Here is a 20372-nt window from a genome sequence, read left to right on the forward strand (position 1 = left end):
ACATTAAAAAAAAAAAAAAGATAACAGGACATTAACAAGAATACATATTTCACAAATATTTTTTACAAGGTTTTTTATTTTTCCTGGATTTTTAAATTTTTTTATAAGAAAACATGCAACAAAACAAAATTAATACATTGATGTAAAATACATGAAAATAATAAAATTAAACAAAAATCAAACAATATTCATTACATTAAAATTAAAATAGTAGTTTTCTGGCTTTCTAAAAACCAAAATCCTTAATTATTTCAGAAAATTCTGTTTCTTCCAAAACTTCAAATTCAATGTACATAAGAGACAATGCATTTAATCTGTTTTGATTAGTGCTGTTTCGAAGTTCATTTTTTTTAGCTTTCAAATGAGCGCTACTCACTGCAACTTGTTACCATAATAGATATGAAAAGATATCTACAGGCAGTCCCCGGTTATCCAACGGAATCCGTTCCGGAAGTAGCCTTGGATAGTGAAACCGTTGTAAAGTGAGTCCCATGTTAATCAGTGGCGGTGAGCGTTGGATAACGCATTCAGGCGTCAAAAAACAGTGCATAGGGTTGAATTATAAAGTGTTGGATATGCCATTCATTGTAAAGTGAAACGTTGGATAGTGAGGACTACCTGTATTGATCTTGAAATTAATTGCGCCAATGGTAGGCTCTTCCATGTCCAATATGTGATTGGTCATCACTTGAGTCTAGACACAAAGTTCACCTTTCCTGTCTTGCCTTCAAATACTTTCTGGGCAAGCTACCCATCTATCTGAACAAGCTCCTCACCCCTATCATATGCTGCATTTATCATCGGAGATCTGACTCCAAAATAATGTTCATTATCCCAAGGCTCAACAAAGTATCCGGACGCTCATCTTTCTCTTACCGTGCACCCCAAAACTGGAACAACCTATCGGAGACTCTCACATCCACCACCAGTTTAAGTTCTTTCAAAGCTAAGGCTGTCTCACATTTTAATCTAGTCTGTAACTGTTACATAAATCTATAATATATATTACCTTTAACTGTGCATGCAATGTCTTTTATATAATGTATACCCTGTTCACTTATGTAACTGTATTTGTAACCATGTATTATTATTTGTCTTAACTCTATGCCCAGGACATACCTGAAAACGAGAGGTAACTCTCAATGTATTACTTCCTGGTAAAACATTTTATAAATAAATAAATAAATATATAAATATGTAATACTTACATTGATTACATTCTTAAATTCTTCTTTATTTAAGCCGTTCGGATAAAATTCAACTAGGTTTTCGGCTTGAACTTTTATTTCTTCTGGATCCAATTGTTTTAGATTTCCAAGGATTTTGAATGTATGGTCGATATTCTCATATGCTTAATTTTGTCGTGATATCCCATCTGTTATAGAGCTGGCCTAGCCCGGATGTGCGGCAACAGCCATTGACCGGGGGGGGTGCAGCCCCCCCCCTCCCATCTGGCCTGGTGGTCTTGAGAGCGATCAGGGTGGCAGTTGGGTCGGTTGGGTTTTAAATCAGGAGCCAAGGAACAAGCAACTGTCACTTGTTCCTTGGCGTTGCAGCGGTTTCCCACCCACCCATCCCTATGAGTTAAGTAATTTCGGGAAATTTTGTTTTTCAGTGTTAACATTTCTTTATCTTGCAGATAATTAAGATAATCTTTTTGAAAACAAAAAAGAAAAGATTCTGATGGAGGGGTCAGTGGGCCAATTTGCTTTATCGCGGCGGTAGTTGGGGAGGTGCTCGGGGCTGGTAATGCGGGGGGTTGAAGCGAGGGGGCAGGTCACTGAGATGTACTTCCGGGTGCCCCATTGCGCTGCCCAGCTATGAGCATTCTGGCGCGGACAGGTGGTACGCTATCCCCAGTTGTGATTAATAAACAAGCTGCGGCCGTTTTACCTCCAAACTGTGTCCTCTCGTTTATTTGTATGTTTTATGTAGATGGGGTAATGGGAGAGAGGGGGGGGGGGGACTCGCGCCTCCTTGGTCAAGAGGTCTATAATGGGTAAATCAGTATCTGTTTTACATATTTTGCTTACATAAAAAATGATTTCTTCAGTTCCATCGAAGAAACTAGCTAAACATTGACTTCATTGTTGTATACGCATATTAGTATCACTACAGTCAGCCTCCGCATTCCCAACTTTTTCTTTTGGTATTGTCTCAAATTCATTACATTGTTCCTGCATGCTTTGTTTTAATGAGTTTTTGGTCTGAATGACTATTTGCAAGTCGATAGTTCCTTTCTGCACAGTTTGACGTGTCTCATTGAATCGGTTAACAATTTCCTTCCAAACAATTGTTAAAAATGCAGTTTGTTTCATTTTTTAAAATAAGGCTTGAGGCTTTATGTCTTGAACGGCATCTTTTTCTAGGCTATCAGGGGCTGCTTTAAGCAATTTGTAGCTGCCCCATAAACTAACTTCAGCTCCATACACGTGGATTTAGCATCAATTAAAGAAATCACTGTATTGGTACTTGATTTTTTTTACGTATGGTACTGTAAATGTTAATTGATGTATGTGGCACACCTCAGGCGTAGAATAATATTTAGCTTTCTTTCATTCACTGACCATCACTGATAAATTTTTCGTACCCATCAAGGCAATGCATTCTTCACACGTTAGCAGAGAAATACTGTATGATGGGATACCTTTACCAGTGTCGCCATACTTTTTGATATGCTCAAAAAGAAACGGCTCAAACTGACTGTAGTTCTGAAGTTACAAAATTAGACCATTGTTCGCTGCAAAATAGTCAGGGATTACTCACTCGGAATGCAAGCCTCTTGTAGCTAGGAACTTGACAACTGCAACCATTCTGTTCAAAACTTTATGCCAATACTCCTAATTTTCTAACTGAAAAATTAACTCCGAATCAATCTGAGAAGTTTGAGTTTTTCGATGAATGTATGTTAACATTCAGTTTCGATAATCAAGGCTATTTCTGTTTACAACAGAAAGACGAAAGCGCAAACTCTCCTCGTGTGATTAAAGCAGCAGTTCAAGTAATATCCTACACGTGTTTTTTTTTTTTTTTAATAAATCAGTTCTGTACTATGAGAAAATACTTGGAGCATTTAAAAATTCAAAAAAAACCCCAAATATTGTAAAGACATTTTTTAATGTTTCTAATGTAGGAAGCATTTCCAAAGTGACAGCCCCATCACCTTCTGATAGGCTCTGGCTCTTGAGCCCCACCCTATCTCTAGCAGTGCACCAATTGTATCTACAGTAGTAACTGCCCAGTCAATCATATTCTAGGAACTACATTGCCCACAATGCTGTGCAGTTTTTCTTTCCCATTTTTTGTTCTCCACTTGCATTTTATGCTTTAAGTTTAACACTGGAATAAGAGCAATAATGACATTGAAATGTCTAAGAAAATGCACAATATTAATTTCATTTGTATTTTTCAGGCTAAATTAAGATATAAATCCAACTTTGTATTGTATTATATGTCTTTATTTATATAGCGCCAAAAGTGTACTCAGCGCTTCACAAAGAGTACAGTACAGGGAATTATAATAATACATTAAGCGCAACAAAATCAGACATTAGGAAAGGAAATCCCTGCCCCGAAGAGCTTACAATCTTTTAGAAAACATATTCAGGGAGGAGTGAGTATATTTCAGTGCCGTGAGGGGGGGGGGGGGGGGAATATTGCCCCCATAGAAATGCCTTCTACACTCATCTACTTGCCAGATAAGGAATGTCCAGCAGTGTATGCGATACTGAAGCATATAAAGTCAGCAAATGTACATTTACATTTATTTTCTGCTATACATATCCAACAATTATGTCATTAATACAAACTATTGTTATTTATTTCTGTTTCTAACTTTGAATTTCAACAGAAAACAGATAAAACTATTTTTTTATTATTTGTCCAAATGTACACCACCTCACTAATTATATTCCACATTTCTATTACAAATGCTTGCAATTAAAAGGTTTGTGCCTATGCCCAACCTCACAGTGTAACTTATAATTTATTTCAAAATGTACTGCATCTCATCGTGTGCTTAAATGTTACGACAAATCTGCACAGTGTTTCAAGTTTCGTTATTTGTATGCGCAAAACGAAGTTATTATAAAAATAATTAATAGCATTTTTTCCATGTACATTTCTCAATGAGATTATTTTTAACCCGGCAATTATGGGGCCCCTATTGAACCCCCGCCATGTACCCGGGTTCTATGGTCCTCTCCCCTAAGATGACACTGCTAAAACACACAATACAAGTTGTACTATCCTCTGCAAGGGGTGGAACCAGTGAAGTCCCGCTCCTTAAAGAGGGAAAGCACCCATGACAAAAAAAGAAGACTATTGTGTTAGTTTAATTCCAATTTAATAACTAAAAAAAGTAAAGAGACAAAAGGGGAAAGTGAGATAAATGATGAGGAAGAAAGAAGAAGAAAAAAGAGTAAGAGGAGCAGTGACTGAAAGTAAACAGGAGAGAAGCCAGTGAATGAATTAAAACCATTATTAAATTATACGACATTGAGGATGGAAGTTCTTATAAGGGGCAATCCCTCCTGGGCCAAAGTGTATTAATGGCAGCAGCATGTTTAAGGGGTTACATCTGGGTGATTTAAATGTACTTTATCAAAATCTGGCACAAACATTTTTTCAATATTTGTAAAAATAGGTGTGTAAACATGGGGAGCTAAGACTTTAGAGGGGTTACATTTCCTCCCATCTCTCCCACCCACCCCCATCTTTCCCTCGGCCCTTTCCTGATAAGGACAGCCTGGGATGAGGGTAGAGGAAACACTTGATTGACAAATACTTCCCCATTCAGAGGCCCAAAGAAAGAGGAGTCATGCTTAATCTCCAAAGAAATAAAAACAGACAAATACAGACGACGCATAAGCCCCACACCAAAGCATTTGTTTCATCCTTTTGAACTCATCCGTTTGAGCTTGACAACTGATGCTGCTTTGTGAATGTAAACCTCCCTGCCCGGCTCCTAAGCAGTTTACATCAAGTGTCTATTTACATGGCTTTGCTCCTTCTCTTGCATACCTTTCCGAGTGCTGGATTCATACAGACTGGGTGTAGCTGAAGCAATGATTGAAAATGATGGGCACCAGGAACGTTTATGGTATAAACAGCAATCTTTTCTTGTTCTGTTCTGAAGAACATCTTGTTCTGAAGAACATCTTCCCTACAGAAGTTACTTTCATCATATCCATTGGGATGTACTGTAGCTTGTTCCTGTATAGTACACTGGACTTGTCCCAAGGTAACGCTATGTCTACCCATTGCTGCCATGCCCCTTGTGGGCTCTGACTCGCATCCATCCCTCGGGGGATGCTTATTCCAGCTTCATCCTCTGACTGCCACTTCTCGGCATACTGGGTCGTGCGGACCAATTCTACTATGCTCTGGGGTTTCCTATCTGCGGGGCCTCTATAGGGCATAGGCTTCCTCATGCATATACACACAGTGTTTCTAGGGGTCATCTTTCATGGGTGCTATCTTAATGGGATACTTTCCCTGAGTGTAAAACAATAACCAGGGACAGATCAACTATACTCTCTTGCCTATATACGTAAACTTATATACATATCTACAATGAGGCTCCCCCACTTAGAACTCCCAGGGACCTGACTTCCAGAACCTTATCCCCAGCATATATACTCTATGGGTGACCTTCTATCACAAGGCAGAAAATGGGCATGGCTTAGTTTCTGCCAAGTCACCCACTATCATAAGGGACATAACTACACTAATGCAAAACCCTGGAATACAGGGCGGCTCAAGTGCAGGGGGCATGGTTCCCGACTGGCCATCACTGAAAATTGGGCATAGCCTGAGGTCAGACCCAACTTCATTTGCTTGCTGCTTTGCCAGCAGTTCGGCCTGCCCAGAGATTTGGCCAACCTTCTGCACCCACCGTGTGGCCCCAGCTTCCCACTGACACAGGACCTGAGGCCCCACCCCTGTCCCACATTGGCCAAAAGACAAGAGGAGGGGGATTGATTGAAAGAGAGGGGGATTGAGTGTGAGGAGGGGAGGGGGATTGAGTGTGAGAGGAAAGGGGAATTAAGTGTGAGAGACAGGGGGAATTGAGTAAGAGGTAGGGGAATTTGAGTGTGAGATTTTGAAAGGAGGGGGAGAGAGAGAGAGTTAGAGAAGAGGGGGAGAGTGAGAGAGTTAGAGAGGAGGGGGAGAGAGAGATTATGGGGCAGAGAGTTAGAGTGGAGTGGCGGAGAGAGAGTGAGAGAGGAGGGGAAAGAGGGAGAGTTAGAGAGAAGGGTGGAAGAGTTAGAATGGTGGAAGAGTTAGAGAGAAGGATAGAGTTAGAGAGGAGGGAGGGAGAGTTTGGGAAGCAGGAGAGATAGAGAGGGGGGCGAGTTAGAGAGGGGGTGGGGGGTGTCACGTACGGCACACCTGTGAGCACGTGACCTGCATATGGGACAATGGTTAATACACAGGTCGCAAGCTGGCCCACTTATTACCTTCACAAAGGTCCCTCAAATGAACAATAACTCCCCTCAATCTATCTCCACATACCATCTGTCATGAACAGCACACAAGGGAGCACGTGATTTATATATGCCACCAGGGTTAATACACACGGCTACTCTAGCCAACTCACCTTTCTCCTCTGCAAGGTACTTTCAGTGAGTTAATATTAACCCATTGCTAAATTGCAATCATATCTATACGCTTCCACCACCCAAGAAATTATGCAAAATACGTAAATTCATATATCTGCCAGGGTCTCAATTCCCTGTTTATTATGGAAAAAACTATGCACTTTACTCTATCAGCTCCATACAACACATCTTGTACTTTTAGTGGTCCATAAATGTTAAACCACCAATTAAGTCATCTTTGAAGCCCTGGGCAGACTCAGAAAGAGTCTTGACCTGTCATAAAACCAATATTTTGTATTTTTAAAATCAAACTGTAGCTACATTAACCCCTGAAGCACCAGATTGATTAAAATACTTAATATATTTTGATATTATCATGACAGGTGGCAAGACCTGAGCAAGACTGAGGGGGACCTTTAAAAACTGTTTGCAGGGGTGCACAAAAATTGTAGTTACACCACTTAGTACCAGGTGAGGGGAGGGGAAGTATGACGGCCTTTCCCCGGTTTGAAAATGCAGAACATATGGAGCCTGTCTATACCGATGAGTCCAGCAGGGAGCTATTTAATTGTAGCTAGAGTCAATTAGCCAGTCTCCATCTGGCTCATCAAGCAGCTCTAAATGTGTGCTGCACCAACGGCATAGGGCGCTTGAGAACAGAGGGACTGTGTTGCCAGAAGAGATTCCCAGGAACAGATCTCTTAAGCACAGAGGGACTGTGTTGTCAGGAAAGATTACCAGTAAACTAGACCATCTATTCCAGGGTGCAGTGAACCCTGAAACCTGCCAGATGGTGCCCCCCCCAACGGACACCCACTTAGATCCAGAGACTGAAATAAAGATCCCCAATATACAGGTACTTCTTTGGACTTTGGGGTCAGAGTTTGGCAAGAGGCCTAGTCTCCCAGCCCTGCAGATAGGGACTGGGAAGTGAGTTAGTCTTTACAAAGGGATAGGCTGTTTGTTTATTTGTGTGCTTCCTTAAAGATGTATTGTTTGAAGCTACGGGCTGAATAAAAGCCAAGGTTTATTTTCCCCAAATATGTCCCCTGGTTTTACCTCTGTACTCGTCTCCTACTGTACATATGGTGTCAGAAGTTGGGATAAGAGGTGGTCCTTGAATTTCAAAGGGGCCACGGAGACCGTCCGGGAAAATAGGTTGTGGTTTTGTTTACCTTCAGTCCCTGCTTACTGTTCCTGCAACATCTTGAGCAACCAAAAGCAAAAGCAAGAACAAAAGAACCACATACAGAAGTGACCAGAATTAAAGAGCTACATATCCAAGCAAGAAAGCTACACTACTCTGGAGAAAGCTACAACGCCACAGTCTGACTGAGGGGACTGTGGCAGACTGTGACCCACACAAGTTACTTACTCGGTGACTAAAGTCAACCCCACCCAGTGTGCCGAAAAAAAACCTTGTTTTTTTTAAATGTCCACTCAGAAAAATAAAACGTCTACAGAGACATCTGTGAGAGCCACGAACTCTCCAACTGAAGTCTGCCCACCTGTAAGACTGTCAGGGTCTCCTAGACCTCCTGCCTAGCCATAGTTCTTCTTTGTCCACTGGGTGTGCTGCTGTCTTCTGTTTCCTCTGGGCTCCTCTGTCTGTCTTTCTTCTTGTTGCTCCTGTCTCTGTCCTTTATAGCTTCTGCTTCCTGGTTGGTTCAATTGCCTTTGCTTGAAGTCAGACTCCTAATGCACATGCTTCTGATTCCTGATCTGTTTCTGTACCTGTACCTGTATTATAGAAGTCTGTTCACAGTAAAAGCCCTTGCTGGTAATCTGGCTTGTCCCTGTTTGTTCCTGTTCTCAGTCCCTGCCCCCAGACCTGTCCTTGCTCCCCTGTCCTGTTCCAGTCTCCTCGTTGCCGACCTCTGCTTGTTACCTGACTTCGCTACCTGCCGCCTGCCTCGGACCTCTGCTTGTTTCCTGACTTCGCTACCTGCCGCCTGCCTCGGACCTCTGCTTGTACCTGACTTTGCTACCTGCCGCCTGCCTCGGACCCCTGCTTGTGACCCCTACTACGCTCGTGCTGTTCCGGCCACCGAGATCCTACCCGCCACAGGAGTCTCCCGTGACAAAGACTAATAGTTGTGGTTCTAGCATATACGGATAAAATCGCTGCAATAGCGCCTCCTGAGATCAGGGGAAGAATAAGCCTGATACCGCCAAAATGGAGTGCAAAATGTGGTGGGCCGTTGATGGTCCAACGAGGATACTGATAATGAGGATGATGTCTCTTAGGCTGGGCCATGGTTCCTTTGCTCGTGCTTAGGCGTGTGGAGACTGTGGAAAAGCGGGTGCTTTTCCTGGCCATGGTTGACGGTGTGACGATGGGGAGGATTTGGCCCGGGATTAAAGGGGTTACACCCCAATTTGCCACCCTCTACTCTCACCTGGGAAGCAAGGGGTTAACTGGACTGAGGTCCAGTAATGTGTTTTTACTTCGCTTCCATATCCTAATGCTTATTCCCCTGTGTAACTGTATTGTGTTATCCTGGTGTTTGCACTCACACATACACTAGGGTTGATCCGGGAGAGCAAGGGTTAATATTTCTTTAGTGATTATAGCCCTTTGTTTAAATTACCCTCAAAGATGCCTGCCTACTAAATGCAAATGGTCAGGCTAGCGACCAAATGGGTAGGAAGCAGCCCCTGATCAAAGGCTACCTGTTTGCAGGAAGCTGGAGTGGATTGTGAGCGTTATAACTCACACTTACAAACCATAGTATCCTGCCATGTGGTAGACTGGCCAAACGCCTCTGATTTAGGAGTGGGGCTACAGAATGAGTGACCTTATTAAATATAAGAATATTATGAGATGTCCTTGGCTGAACATGCTAAGAGTTACATATGTGTATTCGTGGGACTTACCCGCAACTAACGGTTACAGATACCTGGTGTTTAGCCGGTCCTAACAGACAGACATTAATATCTCTTTTAATTTAATTTAATTTTAGTCTCATTGGGAGCGTCATGCGTTACGGAATGTATTAATATGTCTCGCGTGCGAGTAAGTTTTACTGAACTGAAGTTATGAAGTTATTTAGATAGGGAAAAGCAGTTTTTAAACGTCCTTGGGTGGGAGGAGTTTTACTCTGAGGAAAACTGTCAACTTCACCGCTGATTTATGAGAGGGGCTGGGTTTAGGTTGTGTTCAAAGGGAAATAATTGTATAAGAACCAGGCTCAGCCTATGGCTAATGTCTTTCATGTTTTTCGTGCCTTGATGATTATGAAGATTGCTGTATGAACTGCCAGTCCAGATGTGACTGTTTCATCATTCCGTTTTAAGTGAGTGTCCATATTTTGCCTGTTATTTGTATATCTCGTGTGTTCACCTTTATCAAGGAATAAATTATATTTTATCATATCTAAGTCTTGTCCCAGTTCAACCCAGTTATTATATTATATATTTTTTGGTGTTTTATTAATAGCCTGTCACAAAGCTCCCGTCACAGACGGGCCATGGGGGGCGTTCCTAGGGGTGTCACGGACCTTGTTCGCCCTCATTGGGTGAACCGCTCACGTGACCTGCGGGTCACGCTAAGAAATCAGTTTCAACTTTTGCTTACATCTGTGTTTCGTCAGCCCCACCCTCTGGAATGTTAATGACGCAGGAGGACAAAGGACTTTGAAACCACAGCTGCATTCAATCTGAATCCCTACATCTGCGTCGCCCCAAAGGCAGAAAGCCTTTGGTGCAGCCGAAGCGCAGCTAGAGGGTGTGAGCCTTTTGCTGATGTTTGGTGATGTTAAAGCTGCTCTATTAAAATTTGAAACTCACCAGCCCTTTTATCCCCTGTACCCAATTTTCTAACTCCAACTGTCCACAAAATGTCTGTGAATTGTCTGTATCACCTCTGTTCATTTAATGTAACAATGTATTGTTACCATTACTCTATGCCCAGGACATATTTGAAAATGAGAGGTAACTCAGTGTTTTACTTTGCGGGTAAAACATTTTTTTAATAAATAAATAAACAATAAGCAATTGGTGGGTAAAACTATGTAACTATGTAACTGTACAAAGTACAGCAACGTTTAGAAACCCCATAAGTGTACAGTATTTACTAGTATTTAGCAAGGTGCTCAAACCTGCTCTACAGTGTGCTAATTTCTAATGCATGTTTGCACCATTAAACCACTGAATAACGTGCAATGGACTAAATGAAATGGGTTTGTGGGACAGATAGATACTGTACACGCATGGAAGCTTTTTCTGTGTTGTGGATGTTTTTTTGTCACTAAATGTTATTTGTTTAGCTATCCCTGAAATTTTGGTTACTAATCTGCCTCTGTGGCAGACCGAGTATACGGCTGAGATTATAGTGCATGCTTGAGCACGTGCGCGGACACGCATGGTGTGGCACGTGCCTGTTGATCAAGTGATCTCTGCAGATACTGTTTCATGTGATGGGGAGGCATGGCAGAGGTGTGGCTATGACATCACGAAGCTGGTTCGCCGTGATTGGCAAAACCACTCACGTGACGCGGCTGTTGCTTGAAAAGACACATTTTTTGTATTTTCAAAACGCGGTCGCGCCATCGCGCTCCGTCTTGCGCGCACTAGGGGCAGCCTCTAAGGGATCCTGCAATTTGTACTTTGTGCATGTGCATGCGCATACGCGCGCACGTGCCATTGCACACAGTATAATCGCTGTCTAAGATATTTGTGCATGAACATTGAAAGAGGACAGGTGAAATCTATAGGGGCAGAAATAAAGTTGTCATCAGTTGGTATTTTGAGTTGGAGAGTGGGGTGTATGAACAAAGTAAATGTATAGAGTGGCTGAAAATGAGGATAGCATGAGGAAGGTTACAGCAGCGAGAAAAAGTTTGTGAACCACAATGATAATTATGGAAATTACATAGATTTTCTATGATAACCTTCTTGAATCAAAACCAGTCCTTTCTTAACTATCCAATGCGGTTTATATTAACCAATTCCATATCTTTTGAAACAAAATTATGTACTGTATGCATTAGATAAACAATGAGTGATTGATTGTCAATATGTGCAAAAGTAAGTGAAACCCTGGTTTTATCAGCTACATTAAAGGGGATAATAAGAATCAGGTGTTTAAATAATTAGATCGATCTTCACGGGTGAGTTTGGGAGGCCCCACCCTATATAAAGATCAGAAACGTTGTGAGTTTGGTCTTCACCATACAGGTGTGTGAAACACGTCATGTCATGAGCAAAATAAATATCTGAAGAACCTCAGAAAAGCAGTTATTCATGCTCAACAGTCTAGAAAGGGTCACCAAAACCATTTCTAAGGATTTGGGCTTTACCAATCCACTGTCATAAAGACTGCAGTCACTCTAGTCATGAGCGGCCGTCCTACCAAAATCTATGCAAGAACAAACCGGTAAATCATCCAGGAAGTCACTAAGAACCCCAGAGTAACATCAAGGATCTGCAGGTCACGCTCGCCCTGGCTAATGTGATTGTTCATGACTCAACTATCAGAAAAGACTGAACAAGAATGGTGTTCATGGAAGGATAGCCAGGAGGAAACCACTGCTCTCTGAAATGAACGTTGCTGCCCTTCTGAAGTTCGCCAAAGAGCACATAGATGATCCACAAGACTTCTAGAACAATGTTCTCTGGACAAATGAGTCAAAGGTAGAACTTTTTGGCATCAATAAGAAACTTTATGTTTAGCGAAAACCAAACACTGTGTTCAAACAGAAGAATCTCATCCCAACCGTCAAGCATGGTGTTGCGAGTGTGATGGTTTGCGGCTGCTTTGCTGCCTCAGGACCTGGACGGCTTGCCATCATTGACACAACCATGAATTCTGCATTCTATCAGAAGATTCTAGAGGAAAATTTCAGGCCATCCAGCCATGAGCTGAAGTTGAAGTGAAAGTGGGTCATGCAGCAAGACAATATCTTAAACGTACAAGCACATCTACAAAAGAATGACTGCTGAAGAAAAAATGACGCATTTTAGAATGGCCTAGTCAAAGTCCGGACCTAAGCCCCATCGAAATGTTGAGCGGGACCTGAAGCGAGCTGTCCATGCAAGGAAGCCCTCAAATGTCACTGAGTTCAAGCAGTTCTGTAAACAGGAATGGGCCAAAATTCCTCAAAACCGATGTGAGACTGACCAGCAGTTACAGGAAACGCTTAGTTGAAGTCATTGCTGCTCAAGGGGGTGCCACCAGGTACCGAATGTAAAGGTTCACATACTTTTCCCACACATGGATATTGAATGTTATATCATGTGTGGATAAATAAATGTCCAAAAAATATCATGTGTGTGTGTCATTTGTTTGATCAAGTTATATTTATCTATAATTAGGACTTAGATTAAGATCTTATAAAATTTTAGGTTTGAAATATGTGAAAATCCTAATCAGGTCACAAACTTTTTCTCGCCACTGTATATGCTTGTTTGCATATCAGTACCCAGAGTCCTTTTCTGCAGTTTAACCACTGTATGGCAGATGATAATAGGGTGAATGAAGCAGGGGTACCTGTGGAACACATGCAGATACACTCTTCTCCATCTTTGCTGGAGATTAGGTAAAAACTATTTAATAATTTGCCTTTAGTTACCTAAACCCACCCCAGAGAGATTTAAGAATCTACAGTAAAGACTTCCTGCTGTAGATAGGACAGATCATAAGTTAAATACTCAAGGGTGCATATATTTAAAAAAAAAAAAAACAAGTCTTTGAAATAAAATGAATTATTTTTCTACTTCTTGAAACTTACTTCGAAAACATAATACTGCTAACAGATCGCAAAAACAATACTTCTTATGATGGATAAAACAGCTTTTTTTTTTTACATGCATTGAAAAAAAACAAAAAGGATGTTGATTATTATCGGCCGTCAACAGATATCATGGGCCCAGGACTAATTAACCAAGCAGGGCTACCATCCCCCTGTTAATCCCCCACCCCACGGTGCACTTGGGATCCTCAAGGGGGTGGGGAGGGGAAGGACGAGAAGAGAGAGGGGGGAGAAGGGGGGAGGAGAAGAGGGAGAGGAAAAGAGGGGGAAGGAGAAGAGGGGGAGGAAGGGAGAAGAGGGAGGGAGAAGAGAGTAAGGAGACAGGGGGAGGAGAACGATGGGAGGAGAGGGAAGAAGGAGGGATGGAGATAAGAGGAGGGGAGGAGGAGAGAAGGAAGGGGAGAAGGGGAAAGGAGAAGAGGGAAAGAGAAGAAGAAGGGGGGAGAAGGGGAGGAGGGAGAAGGTGGGGAGGAGAGGAAAGGGGGAAATGAGATATCGATGTGTGAGGAGAAGGGAAGAAGGTGAGGAGAATGGGAGGAGGTTGTGGAGGAGAAAGACCGGAAAGGGTGGAGAAGTGGGGAGAGGGGGAGTAGATGGGGGGAGGAGAATTGGGGGAGGAAAAGTGTGGAGGTGGGAGTGGAGGAGGACAGGAGGGGAGAAGGGAGGGGAGAGAAAGGGGAGAGAGAATGGGAGGAGAGAGAATTTGAGGAGAGGGGAGAAGAGGACAGAGGGAGGAAGAAGAGGGGGAGGGAGAAGAGAGAGAGAGAATAGGGAGAAGGGGGAAGGAGTAGAACGATGGGAGAAGGAAGAAGGAGGAGAGGAGATAAGAGGAGGGGGAGATGAGAGAAGGAAGGGGGAGAAGGAGAAGGGGGAACGAGAAGAAGAAGGGGGAGAAGGCTTGGTGGAGAGGAAAGGGGAAAATGAGATAACGGTGTGGAGGGGGGGAAGGTGGGGTGGGGGAAGGTGAGGAGAAGGGGAGGAGGTTGTGGGGGAGAAGGAGCGGAAGGGGTGGAGAAGTGGGGAGAGGGGGAGTAGATGGGGAGAAGGGAGGAGGAGAATTGGGGGATGAAAAGTGTGGAGGTGGGAGTTGGGGAGGACAGGAGGGGAGAGAGAGAAGGGGGAGAGAGAATGGGAGGAGAGAGAATGGGAGGAGAGGGGAGAAGAGGACAGGGGGAGAAGAAGGCAGGGGTAGAAGTGGGGGTGAGAGAGAAATGGACAGAGTGGAGGGAGAGAGAGAGGACGTCGAGAGAGGGACATGGGGGAGAGAGATGGGTAGGGAGAGATGGAGGAGAGAGATGGGGGGAAGAGAGAGATGGGGGAGAAATGGCAAGGAGAAATATATGGGGAGGGCGAGGGGGCAAGGAGCAATAGACAGGGAGAGTGAGATGGGGGACAGAGGGTGAGGCTGGAGAGAGAGAGAGGGAGAGAGAGGGGGGAGAGAGAGGGTGGAGAGAGAGAGGGAAAGAGAATGAGGGGAGAGAGAGGAGGGGCAGAAAGAGAATGGGAGAGAGACAGGGGTGGAGAGAGAGAGGGCGGAGAAGAGAGAGGGGTGAGAAGAGAGAGAGGAGGGGAGAGGAGGGGAGAGAGTGGGGGAAAAGAGAGAGCAGGGCAAAAGAGAGAGTGGGGGAAAAGAGAGTGCAGGGGCGCTGGGGAAAAGAGAGAGCGGGGAGAAATGGCAAGGAGAAATATATGGGGAGGGCGAGGGGGCAAGGAGCGATAGACAGGGAGAGTGAGATGGGGACAGAGGGTAAGGCTGGAGAGAGAGAGAGGGAGAGAGAGGGGGGAGAGAGAGGGTGGAGAGAGAGGAGGGGCAGAAAGAGAATGGGAGAGAGAGAGGGGTGGAGAGAGACAGGGGTGGAGAGAGAGAGGGCGGAGAAGAGAGAGGGGTGAGAAGAAAGAGAGGAGGGGAGAGAGTGGGGGAAAAGAGAGAGCAGGGCAAAAGAGAGAGTGGGGGAAGAGAGAGAGAGGGAACAGAGAGGGAAGAAAGAGTGAGGGAAAAGAGGGGGGAATGGGGGGAGAGAGGGGGAAAGGGGAAAGAGAGAGGGGGGGAGAGATGAGGCAAAGAGAGATAGATGGGGAGGGAGAGGGGACAAGGAGAGATAGACGTGGGGAGAGTGACAGATGAGGAATGAGAGATGGGGAGGAAAGAGGGTGGGAGGGAGAGAGATGAGGGGAGGCGTGAGGAAGGAGAGAGGGGGAAGAAAGAGGGGGAAGAAAGAGAGGGGGAGAAAGAAGGGGGAGGGAGAATGGGGGGAGAGACAGGGGTGGAGGAGAGCGACAGAGAGAGAGAGGGGACAAGGAGAGATAGACAAGGGGAAGGAGAGAGGGGGAGAGTGATAGGGAGAGAGATAGGGTTAAGGAGACAGAGAGATGTGGAAATAGACAGACAGGGGGCGGGAGAGATATGGGGAAGGAGAAAGAGGTGGGGGAATGATAGAGGGGGAAAGAGAGGAAAAGAGGGAGAGAGAGGAGTGATGGGAAGGGAGAAGGGAGGGTGAGAGAGAGAAGAGGGGGAAGGAGAGAAGGGAGAAAGGCGAGAGGGGAGGGGCCTACATCATGCTGCCTCAGGCCGAGCTCAGACTGGCTGCTACGGCTGCGCGCTCCAGCACCCCTGCGATCTATGCTCAAACTGCAGGAGTTGAGTCGCGGCGTTTGGGGGCGTGGCGGGAGGCGTGACACGTCACGGAGCTGGTTTGCCTTTATTGGCTGAACCGCCTCACGTGACATGACTGTAGCCCCAAATTTCAATTTGGGTTGTGGAGGCAAAATGTTGCAGCATCAACGCTGTAGTTTGCCACCACAGGCAGTTTCTAGTGTAACAACTGTCATCCACTAGCCTCAAAGAGTGACAAACGTGCGCACGTAAGCGTTGCATCCTGTCTGATCTAGGCCTCAGACGGGCACCTCCACAGACACCTACCTTGCAGGCCCCACCTGCAACATCCCCCAGCAGGCCTCCTCTGCGGATCAGGACACCTCATGTAATGTTAGTGTTGCCGGCAGGAGGCCTGTGCCCCTTTACTCACTGGGCCGGGACAGGAGGCCCAGCTGTCCCCCCCTGTTGGTGGCTCTGAGTACTGTAGCTACTCCTATAGACTTATCAAGATTTCAATCACTCAACTCCAGTTAAATCTTCATTCTCTTTTATTTCGGGAGGAATATGCAGAAAATACAAGTAACATTTTGGGCTACTCTAAACCCTTTCTCCAGCCTTTCTTTCTAAAACTTGATTTAAGCATTTACTACTTGTTCATGCTTTATTTATTTTTTACGTCAAAAAATTCAAATGTACTCGTTATCCCTGAAGTGTATATAAGAATCAAAAGAACTCAAAGAAATAAAACCCAGTACAAGCAAGTTCATATTAAAAACAAATATGGATTTGAATAATCACTTATGACAGATTGCTCCATTTATGTTAGATATGATCAATAACCCAATACAGGATTTAGTTTAATATGGACTGTGCTTATTCTTCTAAACAGTTATACACACTGCCAACCATACTGTATGAAACTGGATATTGCACAGCAGTGGTTCCAAACTCCAGTCCTTAAGAACCCCCAACAGGTCAGGTTTTAATGATATCCCAGTTGCTCAGTCAAAATGACGGAGCCACTTCTGCTCAACGTGGACATCCTGAAAACCTGACCTGGTGGGGGTTCTTGCGGACAGCAGTTGGGAACTCCCCTTTCCACAGATTCTCACATCACATGAGGTTATCATGTTTGTATTGTCTCACCAGCAGATTTTAGCTATTCTCGTCTTTCACCACCAGCCTTTCAAATTCATGATCATTTCACTTACCAACTACAGTATTTCTGGGAATTCAACTGGCAGAACAAGGCATGCTCCTTTAGGCTGAGATTATACCCAAGTGCTGCAAGGCGGCAGCGTTATTCTGTGACGTCACCCAGCGCTGCCGCCGAGCAGCATCTTGATTATACCAGGGAGGGAGAACAGAGGAATCTTGGAGGCGTGGCGGAGGCGTGGCCGTGAACGGTTCAACCTCATTGGCTGAATGCTCAGGTGACACGGCCATCGCTAGAAAAAAAACTAATTTCAGAATCTCTTCCCCTGCCGTACGCGCGCCACGACCGTCGCTTGCGGTATGAGCACTTCAATTGGAAGTAAGTTACTTGTTTTGGCGCTGCGCGGCACCGCTACACATGGCGCCACGTGTTTTTGGGTATAATCCCAGCCTTAGGGCCATATTTCTGCTCAGCTGTGTGACACAGGGTACTGTATCTTCTCATGTTTGCCTTAGCCGTGGTCCCTGCTGGCTACTGCAGTGCTCGCTATGGCGGGTGCTGCGAGGACAAGAGCCGCACCTCAATGGGACCGGGCCCGCTACAAGGGGTGGCCGCTGCGCGGAGTGTTTTTCCTGCAGACAGGAAAACTGTGATTAGTAGTAGCGACGGAGTGCTAAGGCCACGCCCCCCGGCAGTTCAGCCAACCTGCGGGTGACATCATGGCCGCGCCTCCCGTCACGCCCCCGTCTTTCCCCCTGCAGCTCACTGCCGACCAGGGAACTCAGCAGTACGCGCCACCAGCCTGGCAGGCACGCGTGCAGCGCAGACAGCGGGGCCGTAGCCTTAGAGTCGAAACTGTGAAGCTCTGTAGTTGGAAAACTTTCTTCTCTAGGTTTCCTTTTTTTTATTTAAAACTAGGTTATACAAATTAAATTGACTCTTGCAGGCAAACAGTTTTAAGCTGAAATAATAGGGCAATAGGCTCCCTAGACATTAAAGACATTTGACTCCCTGGCTTTAAAAAACTGCATGTCAGCATTTGTCTGGATTCTAGGTATGCGGTCACTTGAGTCTACTGTCAAGAACAATGAATGCTGCCATCTAGAGGCACAAATGAGCTGCATACTGTACTATGGCAGAATCCTTTACTGATATTGCCTATAAATTGGCACAGGTGCTCAACACATTAAAGTATCAGATCAAATGTCAGACGATATTCGGATCAACTGTTCCATTTAAAACAAATGCAGCCATATCAGCTTTCACTGATTTTGTGTGGGTCGCAATTATTTGCAATCCATACCAAAACCCAAAGAGTGTATCTGAATTTCTTCCACAGTGCCCCAAACCTGAGGACAGGGAGTCTGGTTTCTCATTCTGTACAAGCAGCAGGTGAAAACTTAAGGGAATCCATGTTTAAAATTGATCGGAGGCTAAGAGGTGGCACTTTCAGCATGTGTATTTGTACATCATTACTCAGAATAAATGTCTATATATGAAGCATTGCCTGACATGATTATAGCGTGAATGAAACAGATGCACTCGGATCCTTTAATGGCTGACACAAATGTAAACATTTTTCATTTGTCATGTGTGTACTGTATGTAGGTAATGGATTGGTAACGATTGGATTGGTAGAAGGTGTAGGACTGACGGTAAGAGGCCTAGGGGAATAGAGTATGAAAAAGAGGAGGCTTGCGCAATGGGTGCTTGATGGCCACGCACGCACCAATGGCAAGTGCCAACCGGGCATTGCGGAGTCGACGCTCTCCGTTTGCGCAACATTTGCCCCGGGAAAAATATGGTCACCCTATCCACGTGACAAATACAGGCATAACCCACTTGTGTGTAGGTAATGGATTGGTAATGAATGATAGGGTTAGGAATTTGAGCTTTATTATCCTGACAAAAAGGTGTGGGGCAGAGGGTAAGAGGCCAAAAAGATTGTTAGACCTGAAACTCACGAGGAGTACACAGCAGCACACAGGACAGGAAACATATCCTGTGGAGGAAACCTGCGAGGAACCATGGCTGCAGTGCTGACCTTCCTCTGGGCTTACTAATGGATGGGACAGTTTGATTAAGCGATAGGAATTTAAGCGGCCCAAAAGGACAGACTGGAAAGCAATGCACTTCCGCAGTGGTGATTAGGCAGGAGGGTAGCCCAGAGGGAGACAAAACCAGCCTGACTTACCAGGAAAGAGGAGAGAGAGGCTGGATGGATGCATCACGACTGGAGCCAAGTTAGAATGAATGGCCGGAGGCGTCATGACCAGAGCCAGAAGAGAGAAACAGGAGAGGTATCGAGCGCAAGGTGATATCTGGGAGCACAGTGGAAGGCAGCTGTCTGAACCCAGTAAGCAGAAGGCAACACAGTCAGATAAACATGGATGTGAACTAGGCTTGGGGAGCAGGTATAAGTGATTCAAAGCTGAGCTGAAAGCATGGTAGAGTAGGGGCTAGTATTCTGATTTTACTGCTATTAATGGAGACTGGGAACTGTCTGATATTTAAAGTCACAGCTCAGCTGGTAATAATTCAGTCTGCTCCATTGAGGAAGACTGAAAGCCATGACTGGAGTTGCTACTCCCCACACATGTAATACAAGCATAGCCTTCCACTTATCGAAAAACACATTAACAAAATATTCACTGTTCTTTTCCCCCCCCAGTGCTCTATAAAATAATGGGTTCTTTTGCTCTGTATTGTGCTCTATAAATTAAGCATTTAATCAAACAAATCTAACTATTATTACTGCAAGAGGAACAAACAAAGCATAAATAAAAGATCAAGCAAAAAGAACAACCCATAGGTTGAGAGGGACACAGCACACCATTCATAGAGACTCACGGCCTGTAGATTCCTTGACACAGGACCTGTCTGAGTGGTGTGCTGTGTCCCTCTCAACCTATGGGCTGTTCTTTTTGCTTGGATTTTATTGGTGTCGCCACACCTTTGGACATTAGCACACTCAAATATTTCAAACCTACAGTATCTACATATATACCCTTTTGTATTCTCTTTTTTTTTTAAATAAATGAAAAATGACTGAACTGCAAAATGAATGAAACAAGAAGGCCAAGAATCACTGTAGAGCAAAGAAAGGATTGCTCAAATGTTCCTAGGCAGATATACGTCCCTGCTAGAAGTATCAACATTTTCAGTTGGGTTTCCTCAAGATTTTCTTAGATATTTTAGAGGAATATTTATAAAAGGCTCAAAAATAGGTGCAAAAATTGAGCCAGATTTACCAAGGAAACGGAATC

This window comes from Ascaphus truei, chromosome 6 (genome assembly GCF_040206685.1).
Source record: "Ascaphus truei isolate aAscTru1 chromosome 6, aAscTru1.hap1, whole genome shotgun sequence".
Taxonomy (NCBI): Eukaryota; Metazoa; Chordata; class Amphibia; order Anura; family Ascaphidae; genus Ascaphus; species Ascaphus truei.